Source organism: Hipposideros armiger, unplaced genomic scaffold (assembly GCF_001890085.2).
Source record: "Hipposideros armiger isolate ML-2016 unplaced genomic scaffold, ASM189008v1 scaffold_347, whole genome shotgun sequence".
Lineage (NCBI taxonomy): Eukaryota > Metazoa > Chordata > Mammalia > Chiroptera > Hipposideridae > Hipposideros > Hipposideros armiger.
The window spans coordinates 1,483,839-1,502,914 of record NW_017731697.1 but is presented as its reverse complement, the minus strand read 5'-3'; the positions used below and the strand labels follow the sequence as shown (position 1 = coordinate 1,502,914).

General features: G+C 40.3%; 1 protein-coding gene across 6 annotated transcripts in view; it reads left to right on the top strand.

Moving 5' to 3' along the window:
• The window catches only part of RNF130 (ring finger protein 130), a 122,109-nt gene that overhangs the window by 81,155 nt on the left and 21,878 nt on the right, over positions 1-19,076 (top strand). The gene's annotated exons all lie outside the window — the stretch shown is intronic.

Below are 19,076 nucleotides of genomic sequence, written 5' to 3'. Positions count from 1 at the left end.
ATCAAGGATTTTTGACAGACAGCGATGGTGTGGCCTGGGCACCTGCTATCTGACTGTAGCGCTTTCATTATTAGCAGGGGCATGGAGCCGAGTATGAGGTAGGAGTCTGGCGGTCACCATGCCATCTGGCGCAGGCCATACACGGAGCTCGGTTCCTAGCTTGCCTGGTGTTTGTTTTGCGGCTGACTGTGCGCAGCCTTCCAAAACATTCTTCTCCAAACTTGCTATAGTGGAGTGATGTACTGACCTTTTTCCTCCTTCCGTTTTTCCTAAGGTTGAGAAACGCTTGATGAAATCTTTATGTGGCTTAAAAAGCTTAGCTTATTAAAGTTTAATCAGAAGATGGCAGCAACTCAATTGGTTGAAACCTTTGGCTATTTTAAAAGAGAAGCCAGAACTATTAGCAAAGGAAAAACAGTGAGTTAAAGGAAACTCATTTTCTCCCATAAACTGTCATCATAAAGTAATTTTTTCTACAGCTTATGCTACCAAAGAGAGCCGTATATTGTAAATAACTTTCAAGCACAGTGTAATGTACACAATGGACACCATTTCACATGTGAAATAAGAATCTAGTGCTTTGGCTTTTTAGTATACTGCTAGGTATCTGTGGTGTGCTTTTCCTGAAAAACTGTTAAACACACCTAAATGCAGTGTTCAGCTCAGGTGATTGCTGATGGTAAACTTAAATGTCACCTTATAATAAGTCTGATTTTTATGTCACACAAGACAGCATGGATGTTTGTTTGGTGTGTTTTTATTGAAAGGGTGCCTGAGGTTTTTCTGAGAAATGTAAACTGTTTCACAATTACGTGGTTAATATTATACCTTTAATCCCAAGGTAGTCAAGTTTGATCCCAAAAAAGAACAATAAAATTTCTATTTTACTGTTGAGGAATAGGGCAGATACAAAAAAAAAAAGTTCCACAACCTAATGGATTCCTAAGTTTAGAATGTCCTCTTACGAAAATCCCCATAAAAATGCATACGATTTAAACTTTTTAAAGCTCCTTGCCAAAATGTGTATACCGTATTCTTAGACTTTATAAATATTTCAAGGTTACTGAAACAAAATATGCTTTTTGCCCCTTTTTATCTTGGAGTGTAGCTAGTTTAAGAATACAATTGCATATGAGCGTGTGGAAGAATTATGAATGTTCTTCAGAGAAAGGCTAATACTTTGCATGTATACCATTAATCTTTGGAAAATGGTGGATTCAAAAGATTTTTCCTTCCAGATTTGGGGGGAAAGGGCAGCTGGGAAATATTGTGCATACTATTGAGATTTTTCCCCTGGGGAAAGATTATATAGTCAAAAGAAACAGACTTCTCTTGTCATTCATTGTTGAATGGTAGATTGAATTTTGTTTATTAGGGATTATTAATTCCAGAAGAACTGGAAAAGGAAAGTACATTTTTGAGCTGAGAATTTTACCACTTTTTAAATATACTGCAAATACTCATTTTGTTTCATATTCTGCTATTATGATCAATTTACGTAAATATTATAAATAACTTTCTGTGTACAGAGACTACATGCCTTCTAAATGTTATACATCATGAGTTTAAGATTTTGTTTTTCTAGCACAAAATATGCCATTGAGATCAGAATGTTTTTAAGACATTCATTTCTACATCCTCGGGATTTAGCATAGGCCCTGGCCTGTCACACTGATTCAGTAAATGTTTAAATGAATTAAAGAAGGAACTTGTATTGAGAAAGCAGACAGGTGTCATCAACATACTGCGTGGTATAAGAGTTACTGGGGTAGGCGGGGGGGAGGGGGGGAGGCGGGGACAGAGTGATATGACTCTAGGCAAGTCAGGGTACTTCACAGAGGAGGTAGTGACACTTGAGATGAATTTTTAAAGGATGAAAAGACTTCATCAGACAGACTGGGAGGAAGGTCAGGCAAAGGGATCATTTTCCACCAGCTGTAGAGAGATGAAAGGAGAGTTGAATGGCATCAGGAATGGGGGAGGAGACCTGAGACTGAACCGGCACTGGACCAGGATGTCAACACTAGAAGATGAAGGGCTCAAGTCTCATGCTGAAGAATTTAGACTTTATTCTCTAAGCAGTAAGGAGTCATCAGGTTTTTTAGCAGTGCAGTGATGGAAGGTATTTTCTGGTGGGAGAGGCTTAGGGGAAGGAGCTCTTAAAAAGGGAAATACTGAGCAGCAAAGGAAGATGATAAAGCAAAGTTATGTAGAGAGCTGGGGGTCAGGCATGGGCAGATGGTTACCTTGAAAAAGCATGGGTGTGCTTCTTTTGAGACAAAGAGGATAAAAAGGTGGTATTGATGTGAGAGTGAATGAAAGGGTGCAGTTTCAATCAGAGAAAAATTATACTCGCAGCACCTGGATTTCACCAGTGTTTAAAAGAAGAAAACCCGACTGTATGCTGATATAGACCTATTCTGTTTGTGTGGGAAAGTTCTGATCACTTAAGAGGGAGACCCGAGATGAGTTTCATTAGTGACCTGTCCTCAATGTACTCTGAACCATCTGGCTTTGAACAAATCATTCCTGTTAGATGAAGCATTTAAAGTTGTTTTAAATTGTTTTCTAACACTTGAAAACGTTTGACACTCTGCATCCAAATATAGAATAGTGTTCACATTGGTGTTATTGGTGTCTTCAACCAGGTGAAATAAGATAACCTGGCCCCCAAAGACCCATATCCCTGTTTTGTAACATGGGAAGTGTTTTAAGCATTTGTAATGGAAAAAGAACTGGACCAGAAAGTCAGGAGACCTCAGGTTCTGCTGCCGGCACTTTTACTAACGTTACACAGCTCACCTCAGCGCTCTCTGGGTTTGGGTTTTCTCCTTTGTAAACTGATGCATCCCTGCGATTTTGTCCCATTCTAATATTGTGTGTGTGTCAAGGTGAAAACTTGAGTAATGTTCTTACCTAATGAATAGGGCACAGTCAGAAGTACCGAAAGGAGTGAGTGGGAAATGCTTTGGACACTAGGTTGGTTGTTGATACTTAGTTCAGTGAGTCTCAGCTTGAGCATCAGAAGAATTATGTGGAGGACTCCTCCCCCTTTGGAGGGGCTCACGTTTTAAAACTGCAAACACCCCTCTAGTCTGATTCCGGAAGTCTGCAAAGGACCTACTTAGCAGTTTTCAATCTGGGCAAGTTAGTCTGTCTGTGCCTCAATCCCCTCTTCTATAAAATGCAAATAATTAGTTCCTTTCTCATAAAATTGTGAGGGTCACATGAGGCAGTACACATGAAGGGCTTGGAATGCTACCTAGCATACAGTATGTACTGAATAAGTCTTAGTTACTATAATGTCATCTTCATTTCATATTATCATTATTAAGCATCCACGGTAGATTTAAAACATTTGCCCTAGACCACATCTTGAAAAACAGTAACTTAATGGCATGGTAGTCAGGTGAAGGTAAGGGACCTTAATAAAAAAATGATCTTCACAAAAGAAATTTGTGCTCCATCTTAGATATATGAGTGTCAGCAGGATGCTAATAATATTAAAACCAAGTGGAAGAAAAAGTGAAAAACGGTGGCTTTTAGACAGATTCAAGTAAGAGACCAAATATAATAGTGGAGATATACTTGTCACAAAGTGGTAGGAATGTTGAAGGAGAGATTTTTAAACTCAAAGATGATCTATAGGGAGGTTATAACACAGAAGCTACACCCGAAGAAAAATATCATAGTGAAAATATCTGACATTAATTTCAGACAGAGAAAAAAATGTTTTTAATTTTCCACAGTAGGTTTGGAAAGTTCAGAAGTGGAAAGGGTGCTGTATTCAGGCATGTGTGGGAGGTGTAGAACCCCTACCTGCATCCATAGCAGAGGGCTCACCACCTCCTCCCAGCCCCTGCTCTCCTTTTTCTGGTATTCCCTAATCCAATGTGATACCACTCCCACACAGCTCATCACCTCGCTAAGAAAGCTGGCACAGCCCTCCGTGAGTTCCCTCTGTTCTCGTGCCCCCCATGTCAGCCAGCCATTAGGTTCTGTCAGTTTTACCTTCTAAATTTTTCTTGACTTTGTCCTGTCCTCCCTCCCCACTACCACTTGCCTAACTCAGGCCCTTCTTACCTCTCTGAAGTATTAGACCCTACCTGGTCCTTCCGCCTCCGGTCTTGCCTGTGTTACATACATTGTTCTCAGGAGGCCAGATCTCAGCCAAAATTTAGATCTCTATGCTTTAAATTCTTCAGTGGAATTCTGACCTGAGCAAGAAGGAAACAGTTGTATTTATTTTTAATCTTCCCAATTCCTTAAAACAAAAATATAGAGAGCAGGTAGCACAGCAAAAGGAAACCCCACAGACAGCATCTCCATTGATACCAAACAGCATGGCACCTTCAAGAACTCCATGAGAAGGAGTGGGCAGGCTGGACTGCCGGCAGCAGCAGGACCACTATAGCGCCAAGGAAGGAAGCCAGGGGGAGAGCAGGTGTAGTTCTGGTGGTCCTGAGACTCAGAACCCAGAAATCAGAAGTAGAGGAATTTGCTCTGAGAGGAAACCTCAGCAAATACATGTGAGAACAACGGGCAGAATGGAGATGGCACCGCAGACTCTTCATTTATCAACAAGTGAGAAAAAGACCTTGGAAAGCCATTAAGGAGTGCCGGGCACAGAGTGGGCCGGGGCAGCCTCAGCCCCAGAGGCAGGCAGCAAGGTGAGCACACACATGCGCACACTCGGCCGGAAAGCCAGCATCTTACTTAATGGGTAAATATGTAGACACTTCAACTAAAGTCAGGACACAGCAGAGCTGCCCATGTCCTGCTGAGGTGTTGGAGAAAGCAGTGAGATGCATAAGACGTGGAAAAGTATTTCTGTTTTCAGTTGGTCTGAATGTCTATCGAAAATCCCAAAAGACTCAATAGGCTAACTACCACAAACAGGGAAAAGATGTAGTAAAAGAACAGAATATAAAATGAACATACAGAAATAATCAAAAGACATAATTGGGGAGGAAAGGCACCATTTGCATCTGGAAGGAAGAGAGGGAGGGAGGGGGAGGAAGGAAAGAAGGAAGGAAGGAAATGAAGACTGCTAAAGGACTATGTGCCATCTTAAAGGAGCTCACCATATCCAAGGATGAGAGAGCACCAAGGAATAAATACTGCAGGTGATTGATACTGGAGGTTGTGAGAGGACCAACTTGTTATTCTGAAAATCAAGTTTTTTTAAAAAATTCATCCTGTTTGTTCTGTACAAATTGTATTGCATAATAACCAACTAGTTGATGAGGGAAAGTTCTTTATGGAAGAATTCCAATTAACAATGAACTGTATACAATTAGAAAATCACCATTTTGTAACCCTTCGTGAAATGATGTATTTAGATGGTGATCATCAGTGGATGCTGAAATCAGTTGAAAGACTGGTGGAGCTTTATAGGATGGATCAAGCTGGCAGAACCTGAACCCACTGATCATGCTTGATACCACTGAAAGCTGGGCAATCTAATATTGTGTCTTCACATGAGATACATTAGGAAGAAAACAGCACCACCTAGGAAATATTCTTGTCAAAGCAATTGTACCTGAACCTGACCACCATTTTATAAGAAATGGACCAAGTAAAATGACACAAGAAGGAAACAGCCAGCCACATTTAGAATATAGGATAAATAACCCAGTTTTGTCTTTTAAAACTAGCATTTTAAAAAAATGTATGGTGGAGACTTCTGCTTATGGTCAAGATGAAATAATGGACTCGGTTTACCCTCTTGCCTGAACAGTTAAAAAATGAAAAAAACAACAGAAGAAATATATGAAACAATATTTCAAGACACTGGCAACAGTCAGCAGAGGCAAATGATCCTTGAGAAATGGGGAACAGATGAGCCCTCAGCTATCCAGCTTAATGTTTTGGGAGAGTTTCCAGGCAACTGTGCATGGAGTGGAAACCAAGGCAGACCCACTGAATCCCATCATTTGAGAAGACAGAGATGAGAGTCCAAGGAGAATATGGTGGCTGCCATTAACAGAACACAGTTACTGAAGAGCAGACAAATACACAGAGAAAACAAAGCCCTGAGGTCTGTAGAGGGTCTGACCACTTTAGTATTTAACAGAGTATCCGTAGCCATGTGTGTGAGAAAACTCCCCAAGGATGGGGGGAAACCATCCAGAAGGACTCAAAGGAATAGTTCCCAGCAAACAATGCCTGTTCCCTGACTGCTAGACTGGAAAAACCTCCTAATTCATAGGAATAGAGTACTCATAATGAGTCTCACTGGGCTGAAAATCCAGGTGTTTTCAGGGCTGCATTCCTTTCTGTAGGCCCTAGGCAAGGATCTGTTTCCTTGCCCTTTCCAGCTTCTAGAAGCCACCACATTCCTTGGTTCATGGCCCTCTTTCTCCATCTTGAAAGCCAGTAATGTCAGGTTGAGTCCTCCTCACACCGCCACCTCTCTGGTTCCCACTTCCTATTCCCTCTTGCATTTTCAAGGACCCTGGTGATTGTATTGGTTCCACCCAAATAATCCAGTCTAATCTCCCTGTTTTAAAGTCAGCTGTTTTGCAATCTTAATTCCCCCTTGCCGTGTAATAGAACATATTCATAAATTCCAGGGATTAGGATCTGGGGGACCCATTACTCTGCCTGCCACACATATGAAGTCTGACAGTTCAGTTTGTGAACTTAACCGCTGTGCACTTACATTGGCAACACTGTACAAACAGCTCGAGAAGGTTTCATAACTTTGGTATATCAGTACCTCACAGCTGTGTTCGTGTCGACGTGTGGTGGTGTCTTGCTGAATATCATTCATTATTGTTGGCTGTTTTTGTGTGCCATCGTGAGAATGTCTCAGCTTGAATTAGAGCAACGAACAAACATTGTTTCTTGTTAAACCTGGCAATCACATGTTAGTCCAAGTTTATGGGGATAATGCCATGAAGAAAACGGCAGTGTACAAATGAATTAAATGTTTTTCTGAGGAGAGAGAACGCATCAATGATGAAGAGAAGTCAGGGCAGCTAGTAATGAGCAAAAGTGATGAAAACATTGCAAAACTTCATCAAATTGTGTGTCAAAATCGTCGGCTGACTGAGAAGCATAGCAGACCAAGTAAACATTGATACAAAGACAGGAAAATCTTAACTGACAATCTTGGCATGACAAAGGTGTGTGCAAAAATGGTCCTGAAGGAGCTCACCAATGAACAAAAGCAAAGGAGAGTCGAAGTTTGCCGAAACCTTTTGAACAGGCAAGATGATGTTTTAGGCTATATTATCACTGGTGATGAAACTGTACCCTGAAACAAAGTGTCAAAGGGCACAATGAAAATAGCCAATTCTCCACAACCAAAAAAGTTCTGTCAGTCCAAATCAAGAGTCAAAACCATGTTGCTAACCTTTTTTTAATATCAGAGGGATTATCATTATGAATTTATACCAACTGGACAAACAGTTAACCAAGTTTACTATTTGGAAGCACTGAAAAGGCTGTGTGAAAAAGTTAGACGAAAATGACCTAAACTTTTCACTAACAATTCATGGCTTTTGCATCACAACAATGCACCAGCTCACACGGCACTGTCTGTGAGGGAGTTTTTAGCCAGTCAACAAATAACTGTATTGGAACACCCTCCCTACTCACGAGATCTGGCCCCCAATAACTTCTTTCTTTACCTGAAGATAAAGGAAATATTGAAAGGAAGACATTTTGATAACATTCAGGACATCAAGGGTAATACGATGACAGCTCTGATGGCCATTTCAGAAAAAGAGCTCCAGAATTGCTCTGAAGGGTGGACTAGGTGCTGGCATCGGTGCATAGCTTCCCAAAGAGAGTACTTCAAAGGTGACCATAGTGATATTCGGCAATGAGATATGTAGCAGTTTTTCTAGGATGAGTTCGCAAACTTAATTGTCAGACCTCGTATATTCAAATAATTAAGTAGAGACATAAAAGATACTACTTTAAAAAAAAATAACCGAATCAGAATTGTAGAGATAAAAGCTACAATGTCTTAAGTGAAAAATAAACTGACATATTATTAATGGCATTCATTGGTTAATAGACATTGTAGAAGAAATGATTAGTGAACCTAGAGATATAGAAATAAAAAAATTACCCAAAACGAAATGCAGAGAAAAAGTGAATTACACACACAAAAAATGAGCGGACCATCAATGACCTATGGGATAGCTTTAAGCAGCCCAATATATACCGGGGGTGCCAAAAAAATATATACAACTGGACACATTGGTCAACATGACTCAAGCAGTGGTTCGCCGTAATCAGAAGTGTCTGGATGCTGATGGTAAGCACTTTGAGCACCTCTTGTAATTGCAGAAGTCAAACATGACTTGTATTCATCTTTTTATCGATATATATTGAGTATTCAATTTTAATAGTTTTTTTCTTTCTTAAAATGTGTGTACATCTTTTTGGCACCCTCTGTATATGTAATTGGAATTCCAAAATAAAATGGGGGAGAGGGCATGTCAGACAAAAAAAGCTGAAAGAAATAAAGATGAGGACAATAGTAGTTGTCTCACTGGAAATAATACAAGGAAGAAACACTGGAGCAACATTTTTAAGTTTAGATGCACCGCAAATAGCTTTCAAACACGAAGGTGAAATTCACCTATACTGAACTGAAAGGATGAATCTCCAGCAGACCTACACTATAAGAAATATTAAAGGCAATCCTTCAGGCAGAAGGAAAACAGTATCAGTGGATATATGGAAGTACATGAAGAAAGGAGGACACAAGAAATGTATTTAGTATGTGGGTACCTGATTTTTGTCTTGTCTAAATTTCTTTAAAAGATAACTATTGCAAACCACATATCTGCTAAGGGATAAATACCAAAAGAACTGCAGCTCAACAGCAAAGCATCCGTGTGCCTTCTCTGTCTGTGGGCGTTATTTGGTTCATCCCCCCCCCCCAAGGACCTTTTGTAGGGTGTGGTCATAGCCTTCTGTTGCTCATGTTTAANCCAAAAACATAACTATTGCAAACCACATATCTGCTAAGGGATAAATACCAAAAGAACTGCAGCTCAACAGCGAAGCATCCGTGTGCCTTCTCTGTCTGTGGGCGTTATTTGGTTCATTTCCCCCACTAAGGACCTTTTGTAGGGTGTGGTCATAGCCTTCTGTTGCTCATGTTTAAATGACATGACTTCCTGTCCCTTCCGCAGGGCGTGTACAAACGGGCAGATGTGGGGCAGGGGAGCTTTCCACCCTGCACAGCTGGAGGGCCGTCTTCTGCTGCAGCCTCTCCTTGCCCCAGTAGTGTCCCTCCCCTGCTCAGTCCCAGCTCTGTCCCCTCAGGGACGGCTCTTTCCTTTTGGGAGGTAGCTTTTGCTGGGTATTTCTGTGACCCGCAATGGCTCGGGCCGCCCCAGCTTCTCTGTCTTCCCTCAGCCCACTAGTGGATTCCATGTTCTGTTAACTTATCTGTGAACTGGAGTCTGAGAAATCTGCTCCAAGTTTCACTGGTTGTTTCTCAGAGTCATTTGCTGAGGTTTTGTTCAGTGAGGAGTCTTTTGGGCGGCGTCAGGGGAGAGGTGTTTTTTTGGTGATTTCTGGATTCCTTGGCTTTCGGGACTGTCAGAGCCCCTTTTTTTTCTCTCCCCCCCTCACCCCCGGTTACCTCAGCACAGCTGCTGATTCTGTGTCTGTACAGTAATGCTACACTTAGTGGTGTGACCCCACCCACTTCAGTCTGGGGTTTATGGAAATAGATTCCCTTTCACCTGGTTTTGTTGAAGGTGTTGCCTGTGCTTTTACTTTTACCCTTAAAGTTGCTCTGTGCATTTTTATGAGGGAATTTGGTAAGATTTTTAAAATTGGCAGCTACCACCACCTTGCCCTGATTGAAGGTCACTTCAGTCAGGCTTTTTTTCCTGTCCTTCCACTGAACAACTCTTGTCAGGGCTCCCAAGGACCTCTGTTTGCCATCTCCAGTTGTCAATTCTTACTTCTCCTTATACTTGACCTCAAACTGCACACATCCAAAACTGAATTCTTCCCACCCTGCTCTGCCTGCATCTCCCCATGCCACTAAATGGTGCTTCTGTTCTTCAAGCTGCTTGGGCTGAACCCACAGTGTCATCTTTGACCCTTTCCTTCTCTTCTACCCCACAACTAATCCATCAGTTCTCTCAGCTCTACCTTCAGAATGTGTCCTATACACTAACACTGAACAATCCAAAAAGGAAATTAAGAAAATAATTTCATTTACAATAGCACCGAAAAGAGTAAAATACTTAGGAATAAATTTAACCATGGAGGTGAAGGACTTGTACCATGAAAACTACAAAACATTTCTGAAAGAACTTAAGACACATAAATCCATGTTCATGGATTGGAAATTTTAATATTGGTAAGACATCCACTACCCAAAGTGCTCTACAGATTCAGTGCAACCCCTATCAAAATCCCAATGACATTTTTTTTGCAGAAATAAATATATCCGTAAATTCATATGGAATCTCAAGGGATCTCAAATAGCCAAAACAGTCTTTAAAAAGAACTAAGTTGGGAGTCTCATACTTCCTGATTTAATAACTTACTACGAAGCTGCAGTAATCAAAACAGTGTGGTACTGCGTAAAGGCAGGTAGACAGGCCAGTGGAACAGAATAAATAGCCCAAAAATGAACCTTGATTATATCGTCAAATGATTTCGACAAGTGACCAAGACTGTTCAATGTGAAATGACAGTCTTTTCAACAAATGGTTCTGGGAAAACTGGACATGCAAAAGAGTGAAGTTGGGCCCTTTCCATATACAAAAATTAATTCAAAATGGATCAGAGACCTTAACATAAGAGCTGCTAAAGTAAAACTCGTAGAACAAAACATAGGGGAAATATTCATGACATTGCAGATGGCAGTGATTTCTTAGATATGACACCAAAAGCACAAGTAGTAAGAAAATAGATAAGTTGGACTATATCAAATTTAAAACTTCTGTGTATTAAAGGACACAGTCAACAGAATGAAAAAACAACCCACAAAATGTGAGAAAATATTTGCAAATCACATATCTGATAAGAGGATAATAGCCAGAATATAAAAAGAACTCCTACAACTCAGCAACAAAGAAACAATTCGATTTTTAAAATGAGCAAAGGACATGAAAAGACAGTTCTCTAGAGATACAGGAATGGCCAATAAGCACATGAAAAGATGCTCTACATTACTCACTAATCATTCAGAAAATGTAAATCAAAGCTACAGTGAGATACTACCTTATAGCCATTAGGATGGCTGCTGTACAAAAAACAGAAAACAGTAAGTGTTGATGAGGACATGGAGAAATTGGAACACTGTGCCCTGTTGGTAGGAATGTAAAATCGTATAGCTGCTATGGAAAACAGTATGGAGGTTCTTTAAAAAATTAAAAAATAGAATTAGTGAAATACCCAACAATTTTACTTTTCGGTATACACCCAAAAGAATTGAAAGCAGGGCCTTAGAGAAATATTTGTACATCCATTTTCAGAGCAGCATTATTCACAAAAGCTAAAACATGAAAGCACCCCAAGTGTCTTATCAGCCAATGAATGGATAAGCAAAATGTGGTAAGTACAGTGGAATGTTAGTTAGCCTTAAAAAGGAAGAAAATTCTGCAATGTGCTACAACATGAATGAACCTTGAAGATATTATACTAAGTGAAATAAGCCAGTCACAAAAAGATGAATACTGTAGACTCCACTATATGAGGTACTTACAGAGTCATCAAAATCATGAAGACAGAAAGTAGAATGATTGTTGCCAGTGGCTGGGAGGAGTGTAATAGGGGAAGTTATTGTTTTAATAGGTATAGTTTCAGATTTACAAGTTATGGAAATGGATGGCTGCATGACAGTGTGAATGTATTTAATACTACTGAACTGTACAGATGGTAAATTTTATGTTTCTATTTTAACAATTAAAAAAAATACTTAATTCAAAAGAAGATAGAAAAAGAGGGAAAAGGGAAAAAGAACATATGAGACAAACAGAAAACAAATACGGGCCGGCCGAGTTGGTTAAGAGTTGGCTTGGGATGCCAGCTCTGAGCAGCAGGGCCCCAGTTTGGATCCCACATTGAGGGCCAGTGACACTGCCCTCTACAGCTAAGATGGTGAACCACAGCTAGACCTGGAGCTGGGCTGCCGTGAATTGCCGGCAACGGCATAGGCTGCAGCCCCTGCTGCAATGGGCTGCCGTAAGCTACCATGAGTGGCCAGCGGCTGGCGTGAGCTGCCAAGAGCCTCCGTGAAGGGCTGTCCAGAAGCCGGCGACCGACCTGCCTCACCCAGGAAGAGCGCAATGATAATACCAACATGCGCCAGTGAAGAGATGTCCTCTACAACTAGACTGAAGAACACAAAAGGACAGCAGCTTGTCTGTTCCCCTTCCCTGATTCCCCAACGTTGTTCTCCTCCCCCAATTCCCCAATAAAATCCTAAAAAAAAAAAAAGAAGAAAACAAAGAGGAAGATAATAGACTTAAACATGACCGTGTCAATAATCATATGAAAATATATGGTCTAAACACTCCCAATTAAAAGCAGGTAAGCCTCTGGCCAAACAGATCAGGAGAAAAAGAAGGCATAAATTAGCAATAGCAAAAAAGAGATAACATCACTATAGATTATAAGGCTCATAAGGGAATATTATGAACAACTCCATGCCAATAAATTTGACAAATGGGCAAATCCCATGAAAGACGCTAATGACAAAAGCTTATTCAAGATGAATAAATTAAATAGCCCTATATCTCTCAAGGATTGCTTTTATAATTTAAAACCTTTCCCCCAAAAAAGAAGACTCCAGGCAGATGGTTTCTGGTGAGTTTTAAACATTTAAGGAAAAAAGCAATAATTCAGCATAAACTCCAGAAAATTGAAAAAGCAGGAATACCTCCCATTCCATTCTCTGAAGCCAGCATCATCCTCATACCAAAACTAGACAAAAATATTACAGGACAGAAAACTACAGACCAGAATCCCTCTTATACATAGATTCAAAAATTCTAAACAAAATATAAGCAAATTATATTTAGCAATATTTAAAAAGAATAATTCATCACAACCAGGTAGTGTTTATCCCAGGAATGCAAGGCTGATTTAACATTAAAAAGTTAATCAATGTAAGTTAGCATATTAACAGACAAAGGAAACCCATCTGATCTCCATAGATGCAGAAGAAAATGTTTCCAAAAATTCAACATCTATTCCCTATTTTAAAACTTTTAGCAAACTAGGCATAAAAGGTAACTTCCTTAAGTTAATGAGAGGCGTCTAAAAATCTGACAGTTATCATCATACCTACGGTGAAAGACTAAATACTCTTTTCTAAGATGAGGAACAAGAGAAGGATATGTTCTCTGACAACTTTTATTTCCACAATGTGTAGTAGAGGTTCTAACCAGCAAAGGAAAAAGAAAAAGAAATAAAAGGTACCATTATTAGTAATGAAGAAGTAAAACTGTCTTCATTCACAGATAACATTATTGTCTACTTAGAAAGTTTGATAGCATCTATTAAAAAGCTGCTAGAACTAATAAATCGGTTTAGCAAGGTTGAGATACAAGATCATATACAAAAATCAATTTTATTTCTATATAAGCAATGAATGGGAATTGAAATGTTTGTTTTAAATACCCTGTTCATTAGCATCAAACAGGAAGTAGCATAAACTAGAAATTATTAGAATTTTGACCAAAGGTGTGCAAGCCCTCACTATACAGTGAAAACTATAAAACCTGCTGAGAGATTAAACAAGCACTAACCAGATGGAGATACAGTGTCCAGGGGAAGTCATGGTATTGTAAGATCTCAGCTCTCCCCAGATTAGTCTGTACATTCAGCGCAATCCCAGTGTAAATCCCAGGTGGCCTTTTTAAAAGAAATTGACAAGCTGAACCTGTAATTGTTATGAGAACGCTGAAGATCCAGAACAACCAAAAGAGGGTCAGAAATGAAGAGAAAAGTTGTCAGGCCAACACTACCGGATTTCATTTGTTACAGAGCCGAAGAAATCACTACAGTGTGATGTTTGCTTAATGATAGGCACATAGATACATGGTACAAAACAGTGTTCAGAGGTAGACACGCCTGTTTGTGGACAGCTGATGTTTGCCAAACACACAAAGGTAATGCAATGGGGAAAGGACAGCCTTTCAACAAATGCTGCTGGAGCAGTTGTGTATCATATGCCAAAAACTGCACACCATATACAGAACTAACTCAGAGGCCATAAATGATAAAACTTCATGAGAAGAAAATGGGGGTAAACCTGGTCACCTTGGGATAGGCGAAGATTGCTTAGATAGGAAACCAAAGCATAATCCACAAGTGAAAAATTGATAAATCATCAAAATTAAAACCTTGTTCCATAGAGTGAGAATAAAATATATGCAAAAGAAGTTTTATCTATTGGGTCTTCGGAAAAGTCATGACACGTTTGCAACAGATGGCATTAGTTCATTTTTGGAAGTACTAGAGTCATTCACATCTATGTTATTGCTATGTCATTTGACAGCTGACCATTGTAGCTTCATTCTTAAAAAAAAATTGAGCAGTTTGGTTGAGTTTTGGAGATTTTTCAACAAGTTGAAGATGGAAGATCAAACTCTGAATTTTTGCCATATTTTACTGTTTTACTTCCATAAAGGGAAGAATGCGCGTCAAGCTTCTGAAAAGTTGCATAAAGTTTACAGTGACAATACTCTACAAGAACATCAGTGCCAATGATGGTTCACAAAATTCCGTGCTGGTGATTTTGATCTTAACAAACTCAATGATGCTCCTTGGTCTGGGAGGCCCACCGAGGTTGATGACAACAATATAAAGGCATTGATCAAGTCAAATCCACGTTACACGACATGAGAGACTGCAGAAACAGTAAACATCCATCATTCAAGCATTCATGACCACCTGAAGAAGCTGGTCTCAATATTTGGGTTCTGCATGAACTCAAAGAAATTCATTTGACTGCACGTATAAGCATCTGCAATATGCTCATTAAACATGAGGAAAGCGATCCTTTTTTGAAGCAACTGATAACTGGTGATGAGAAGTGGATTGTTTACAACAATGTTGTGCGCAAACGGTCTTGATCCCGATGTGATGATTCGCCTCAAACGACATTGAAAGCAGACAATCATCAGGGGAAGGTTATGCTCTCGGTGTGGTGGGATTTTAAAGGTTTCGTGTTTTTCGAGCTCCTACCAAGGAACCAAACAATCAATTCAAATGTGTACTGTTGGCAATTGGACAGTTTGAATTAATCCATTATCCAGAAACGTCCAGAGCTTATTAATTGTAAAGGAGTTGTGTTCCATTGTGACAACACAAGACCACACACAAGTTTGATCACCCTTCAAAAATTAGTGGAGCTTGGATGGGATGTGTTGCCACACCCACCATACCCGCCTAACCTTGCGCCGTGAGACTTCCACTTATTTCACTCTCTTCAAAACTCCTTGCGTGGTATAATGTTCAATTCAGATGAGGCTGTAAATCAGCACCTCGTTCAGTTTTTCACAAAGACAGGTCCTTCCATGAATGAGGAATTAGGAAACTCACTGAAAGATGGCAAAAGGTTATCGAACAAAATGGGCAATATATCATTGATAGTTCTTTGTTCTTTATATAAATAAATGACCTTTGAAAAACAGACAAAATATGTCATGACTTTTCCGAAGACCCAATAGAATCTAAAATATGCTCATCAATAATAAGTAAACAAACAACTCAGTAGGAAAATGGGAAAATGAGCTTTGAACAGACACTTCACCAGAGAGGATATGTAGATGGTAAATAAGCACATGAAGAGATGCTCAACATTGTTAGTCATTAGGGAAATGCAAATTAAAGCCACAGTGAGATTGCATTGCACCTCTGTTACGTGGTTACAATCAAAGGAAAAAGACCAGCCATGTGAAGTGTTGGTGAGGTTGTGCAGGAACTGGGATTTTCATACAATGCTGGTGGAAACATAAAATGGTTCACTCGCTTTGGAGAATGTCGTGTTATTGGAGTTAACCCCTGGTCATTAGCAAAAGGTGAAGGAATTCAAAGACGCAGCCTGAAATGAGGAGAGCAAGAAGTTTTTATTAAAGTCAGGAAGTAGGAAACCTTGGCAGTGTCTCCCGGAGACAGCTGCCCTGGGATTGAAACACCTGCAGGAGGTTGCCTGGACACAGTCTTAAAATAGACAACTGAGCCTAACTTTAGGTTAGCTTTTTCTTATATAGGAAAGGGTAGGTAAATTTCCTTACAGCAGGAGATGTGACGTACAGACTGAGGCCATTTGATTGACATATGTTCATTATATAACTAGTTTCTTCCCTGTGCATGCTCTTACCCACAGTGCATACAGAAAAACCCACGGGGGTAAGGTAAAAATTTTATTTTAATTGTATTATAATGAGGCTAGGGTTCAAGTACCAGATGTGTGAGGAACCAGTTAATACCAGTTGGGTCTTATCTCCTCTTTTTAGGAGTGTTTGGACAACTTGATTTATTTCTAGGGGATGAGCCTGGGCGGTTCCTGGGGAGGGAATGCAGGCCTGGGCAGTCGCCCTTCAGACTCACTGTTTTTTTTTTAATTGGGGAATTGGGGGAGGGGAACAGTGTTGGGGAATTGGGGAGGGGGACCAGCCAAGTTGTTGTTCTTCAATCTTAGTTGCGGAAGGCGCCGGTCGCCACCTGGCTGCCCATTGGCAGCTCGTGGCCTCTAAGCTCAAGGTGCTGTGTTCAGTCTTAGTTGTGAGTGGGCGTAGCCACCATCCCCTGTGGGAGTCGAACCCGACAGCCTTGTTAAGAGCGCATGCCCTTGGGCCGGGCGAGTGGCTCAGTTGGTTAAGAGCTCGCTCAAGAGTTTGAGCTCTGAGCAACAGCGGTTCAAGTCCAGCCCTAGCTGAGCAGCCACTGAGCTGCCAACAGGTAGCAGGATGGCTCAAAAAAAAAAAAAAAAGAGCGCATGCCCTATCCACTGAGCCATCTGGGCAACAGCTCAGCTCAAGGTGCAGAGTTCAGTCTTAGTTGCAGGCAGGCATAGCCCACCATCGAACAGGCTGTCTTGTTGTTAAGAGCATGTGTTCTCACCAGCTGAGCCATCTGCCACCTGTTGGCAGCTCAGCTCGGGCGCAGCATCACTGGCCCATGTGAGAATCGACCTGGTAGCCCTGTTGCTCAGAGCTGGTACTCTTAAGCTAACTCTTAACCAACTGAGCCACTCAGCCAACCCCCAGACTCACTTTTATTAACCCTTTTTTTGCCTCATCAGATAACACTTTGGTGGTATCTTAAAAAATCAAACACACCTACCATATTAGCCTGTCTTCCCTACTTCGTAGATATTTATCCCAGAGTAAAGAAAGCATGTGTCCTTACAAAGACTTGCACAAGTGAAGAATGTCATATTCAGCTGCATTCATTGCAGCCAAAACTGGAAAACAATATTAATGTCCCATTGACAGGTATGCTGATAAATTGTGGTATATGTATACAGTGGGGTATCACATAGCATAAGAAAGAAGTGAACTGTTGATACATGCAACAACATGGATTAATCTCAAGATAATTATGCGCAAAGAAAGCATACACATAATACTACATACTGTATCATTCCATTTATGTAAAATGCAAAAATACCAACTCTAGTAGCAGAAAGTAAGTCATGGGGAGATGGGATGGAAGGGACGCAGATAGAAGGGAGTAGGAAGAGGCATGAGGAAGCTGATGTGATGATAGATAACTATCTTGACAGTGGTGGTTTTGTGGATCATGTCAAAACATCAAATTGTACACTTAAAATATATGCAGTTTATTTTAAGTCAGTTATACTTCCATAAGGCTGATGTTTATTTACATAGATATGTATACAGAAAACACATATGTGGGCCCCCCAATATATAGAGAGGGTGCCAAAAAAAGTATATACATTTTAAGAAAGGAAAACTTTATTAAAATTGTAATACTCAATATATACTGACAACAAAAGATGAATACAAGTCACGTTTGACTTCTGCAATTACAAGAGATGCTCAAAGTAGTTACCATCAGCGTCCAGACACTTCTTGATTACGACGAACTACTGCTTGAGCAATTCTGACCAAAGTGTTGACTTGTATCCATTTTTTTGGGCCCCCCGGTATATAATAAAGGGGATTCAGATTAAAAGAGACTTGAGAGGCATAGCAACCAAATGCAGTGTTTGGACTTTGTGTCCTGATTCAAACAAGCCAACTATAAAAAGACACTCTGGAGACAATAGGAAATTGTAGTGTAATCTGAGTATTTGGTAAATTAATTAATTATTGTTAATTTTGTTGGATAAGACACGGGGTTTGTTAGACCGTGAAGACTTTATGGGTAGAATTTTGCAATGCTCGTGATGTGCTTTGAAATCCTCTAGCATGATAAAGGGGGAATAGATGAAAAATACAGGTAAAATATTGATAATTGAAGCTGGATGATAGATCCATAGAAGTTCATTACATTATTTTCTTAGCTATTTTTTAACTCCACCTAAAATTTTTATGTTTCTATGATTTTTTTATCCTCAGGATAGAATTCAAGGCCTCCCTTTTAGCCCCCACCATACGTGCTCTCAGTCTTGGCATCTGCCTCAACACAGTTTAGGATCTGATTATGTGCAGTGACCATCTATCCCCCTGTGCCTGTTTGTACCTATTATCCCCATGTAATTATTAATAGGGCCCTCTGATTGTCGAAGCATTCTAATTTGAACAACAAAATATATGCTCACCCTAGTTATATTGCGCTGTAATTTCCTTCACATACCTGCACGTTCCACCTGTTTGTCTTTACAAGACTATTCCTTTTTTCAGAATCCCCCTCTCTACCCCTGTGCTCTTCCTCATCTGACTCCTTCCTGCTCAGTTTTCCAAGCCTTAGCTCAGGCTTCATTTCCTCAAAGCCCCCCTTGGCGTTTCCCTTCTGCCCTATCCCACCCCATCCCCTGCATTAGATTGCCTCCTTTGTACTGCCATGCCACCTGGGCACGCTTTGTTAACAACAGTCAGTTTAAGTGTGCTTAGTGGGCTGTCCTCAATTCAGTTTGCTTTTCAAGATTAGAGGTCCACCGTCTT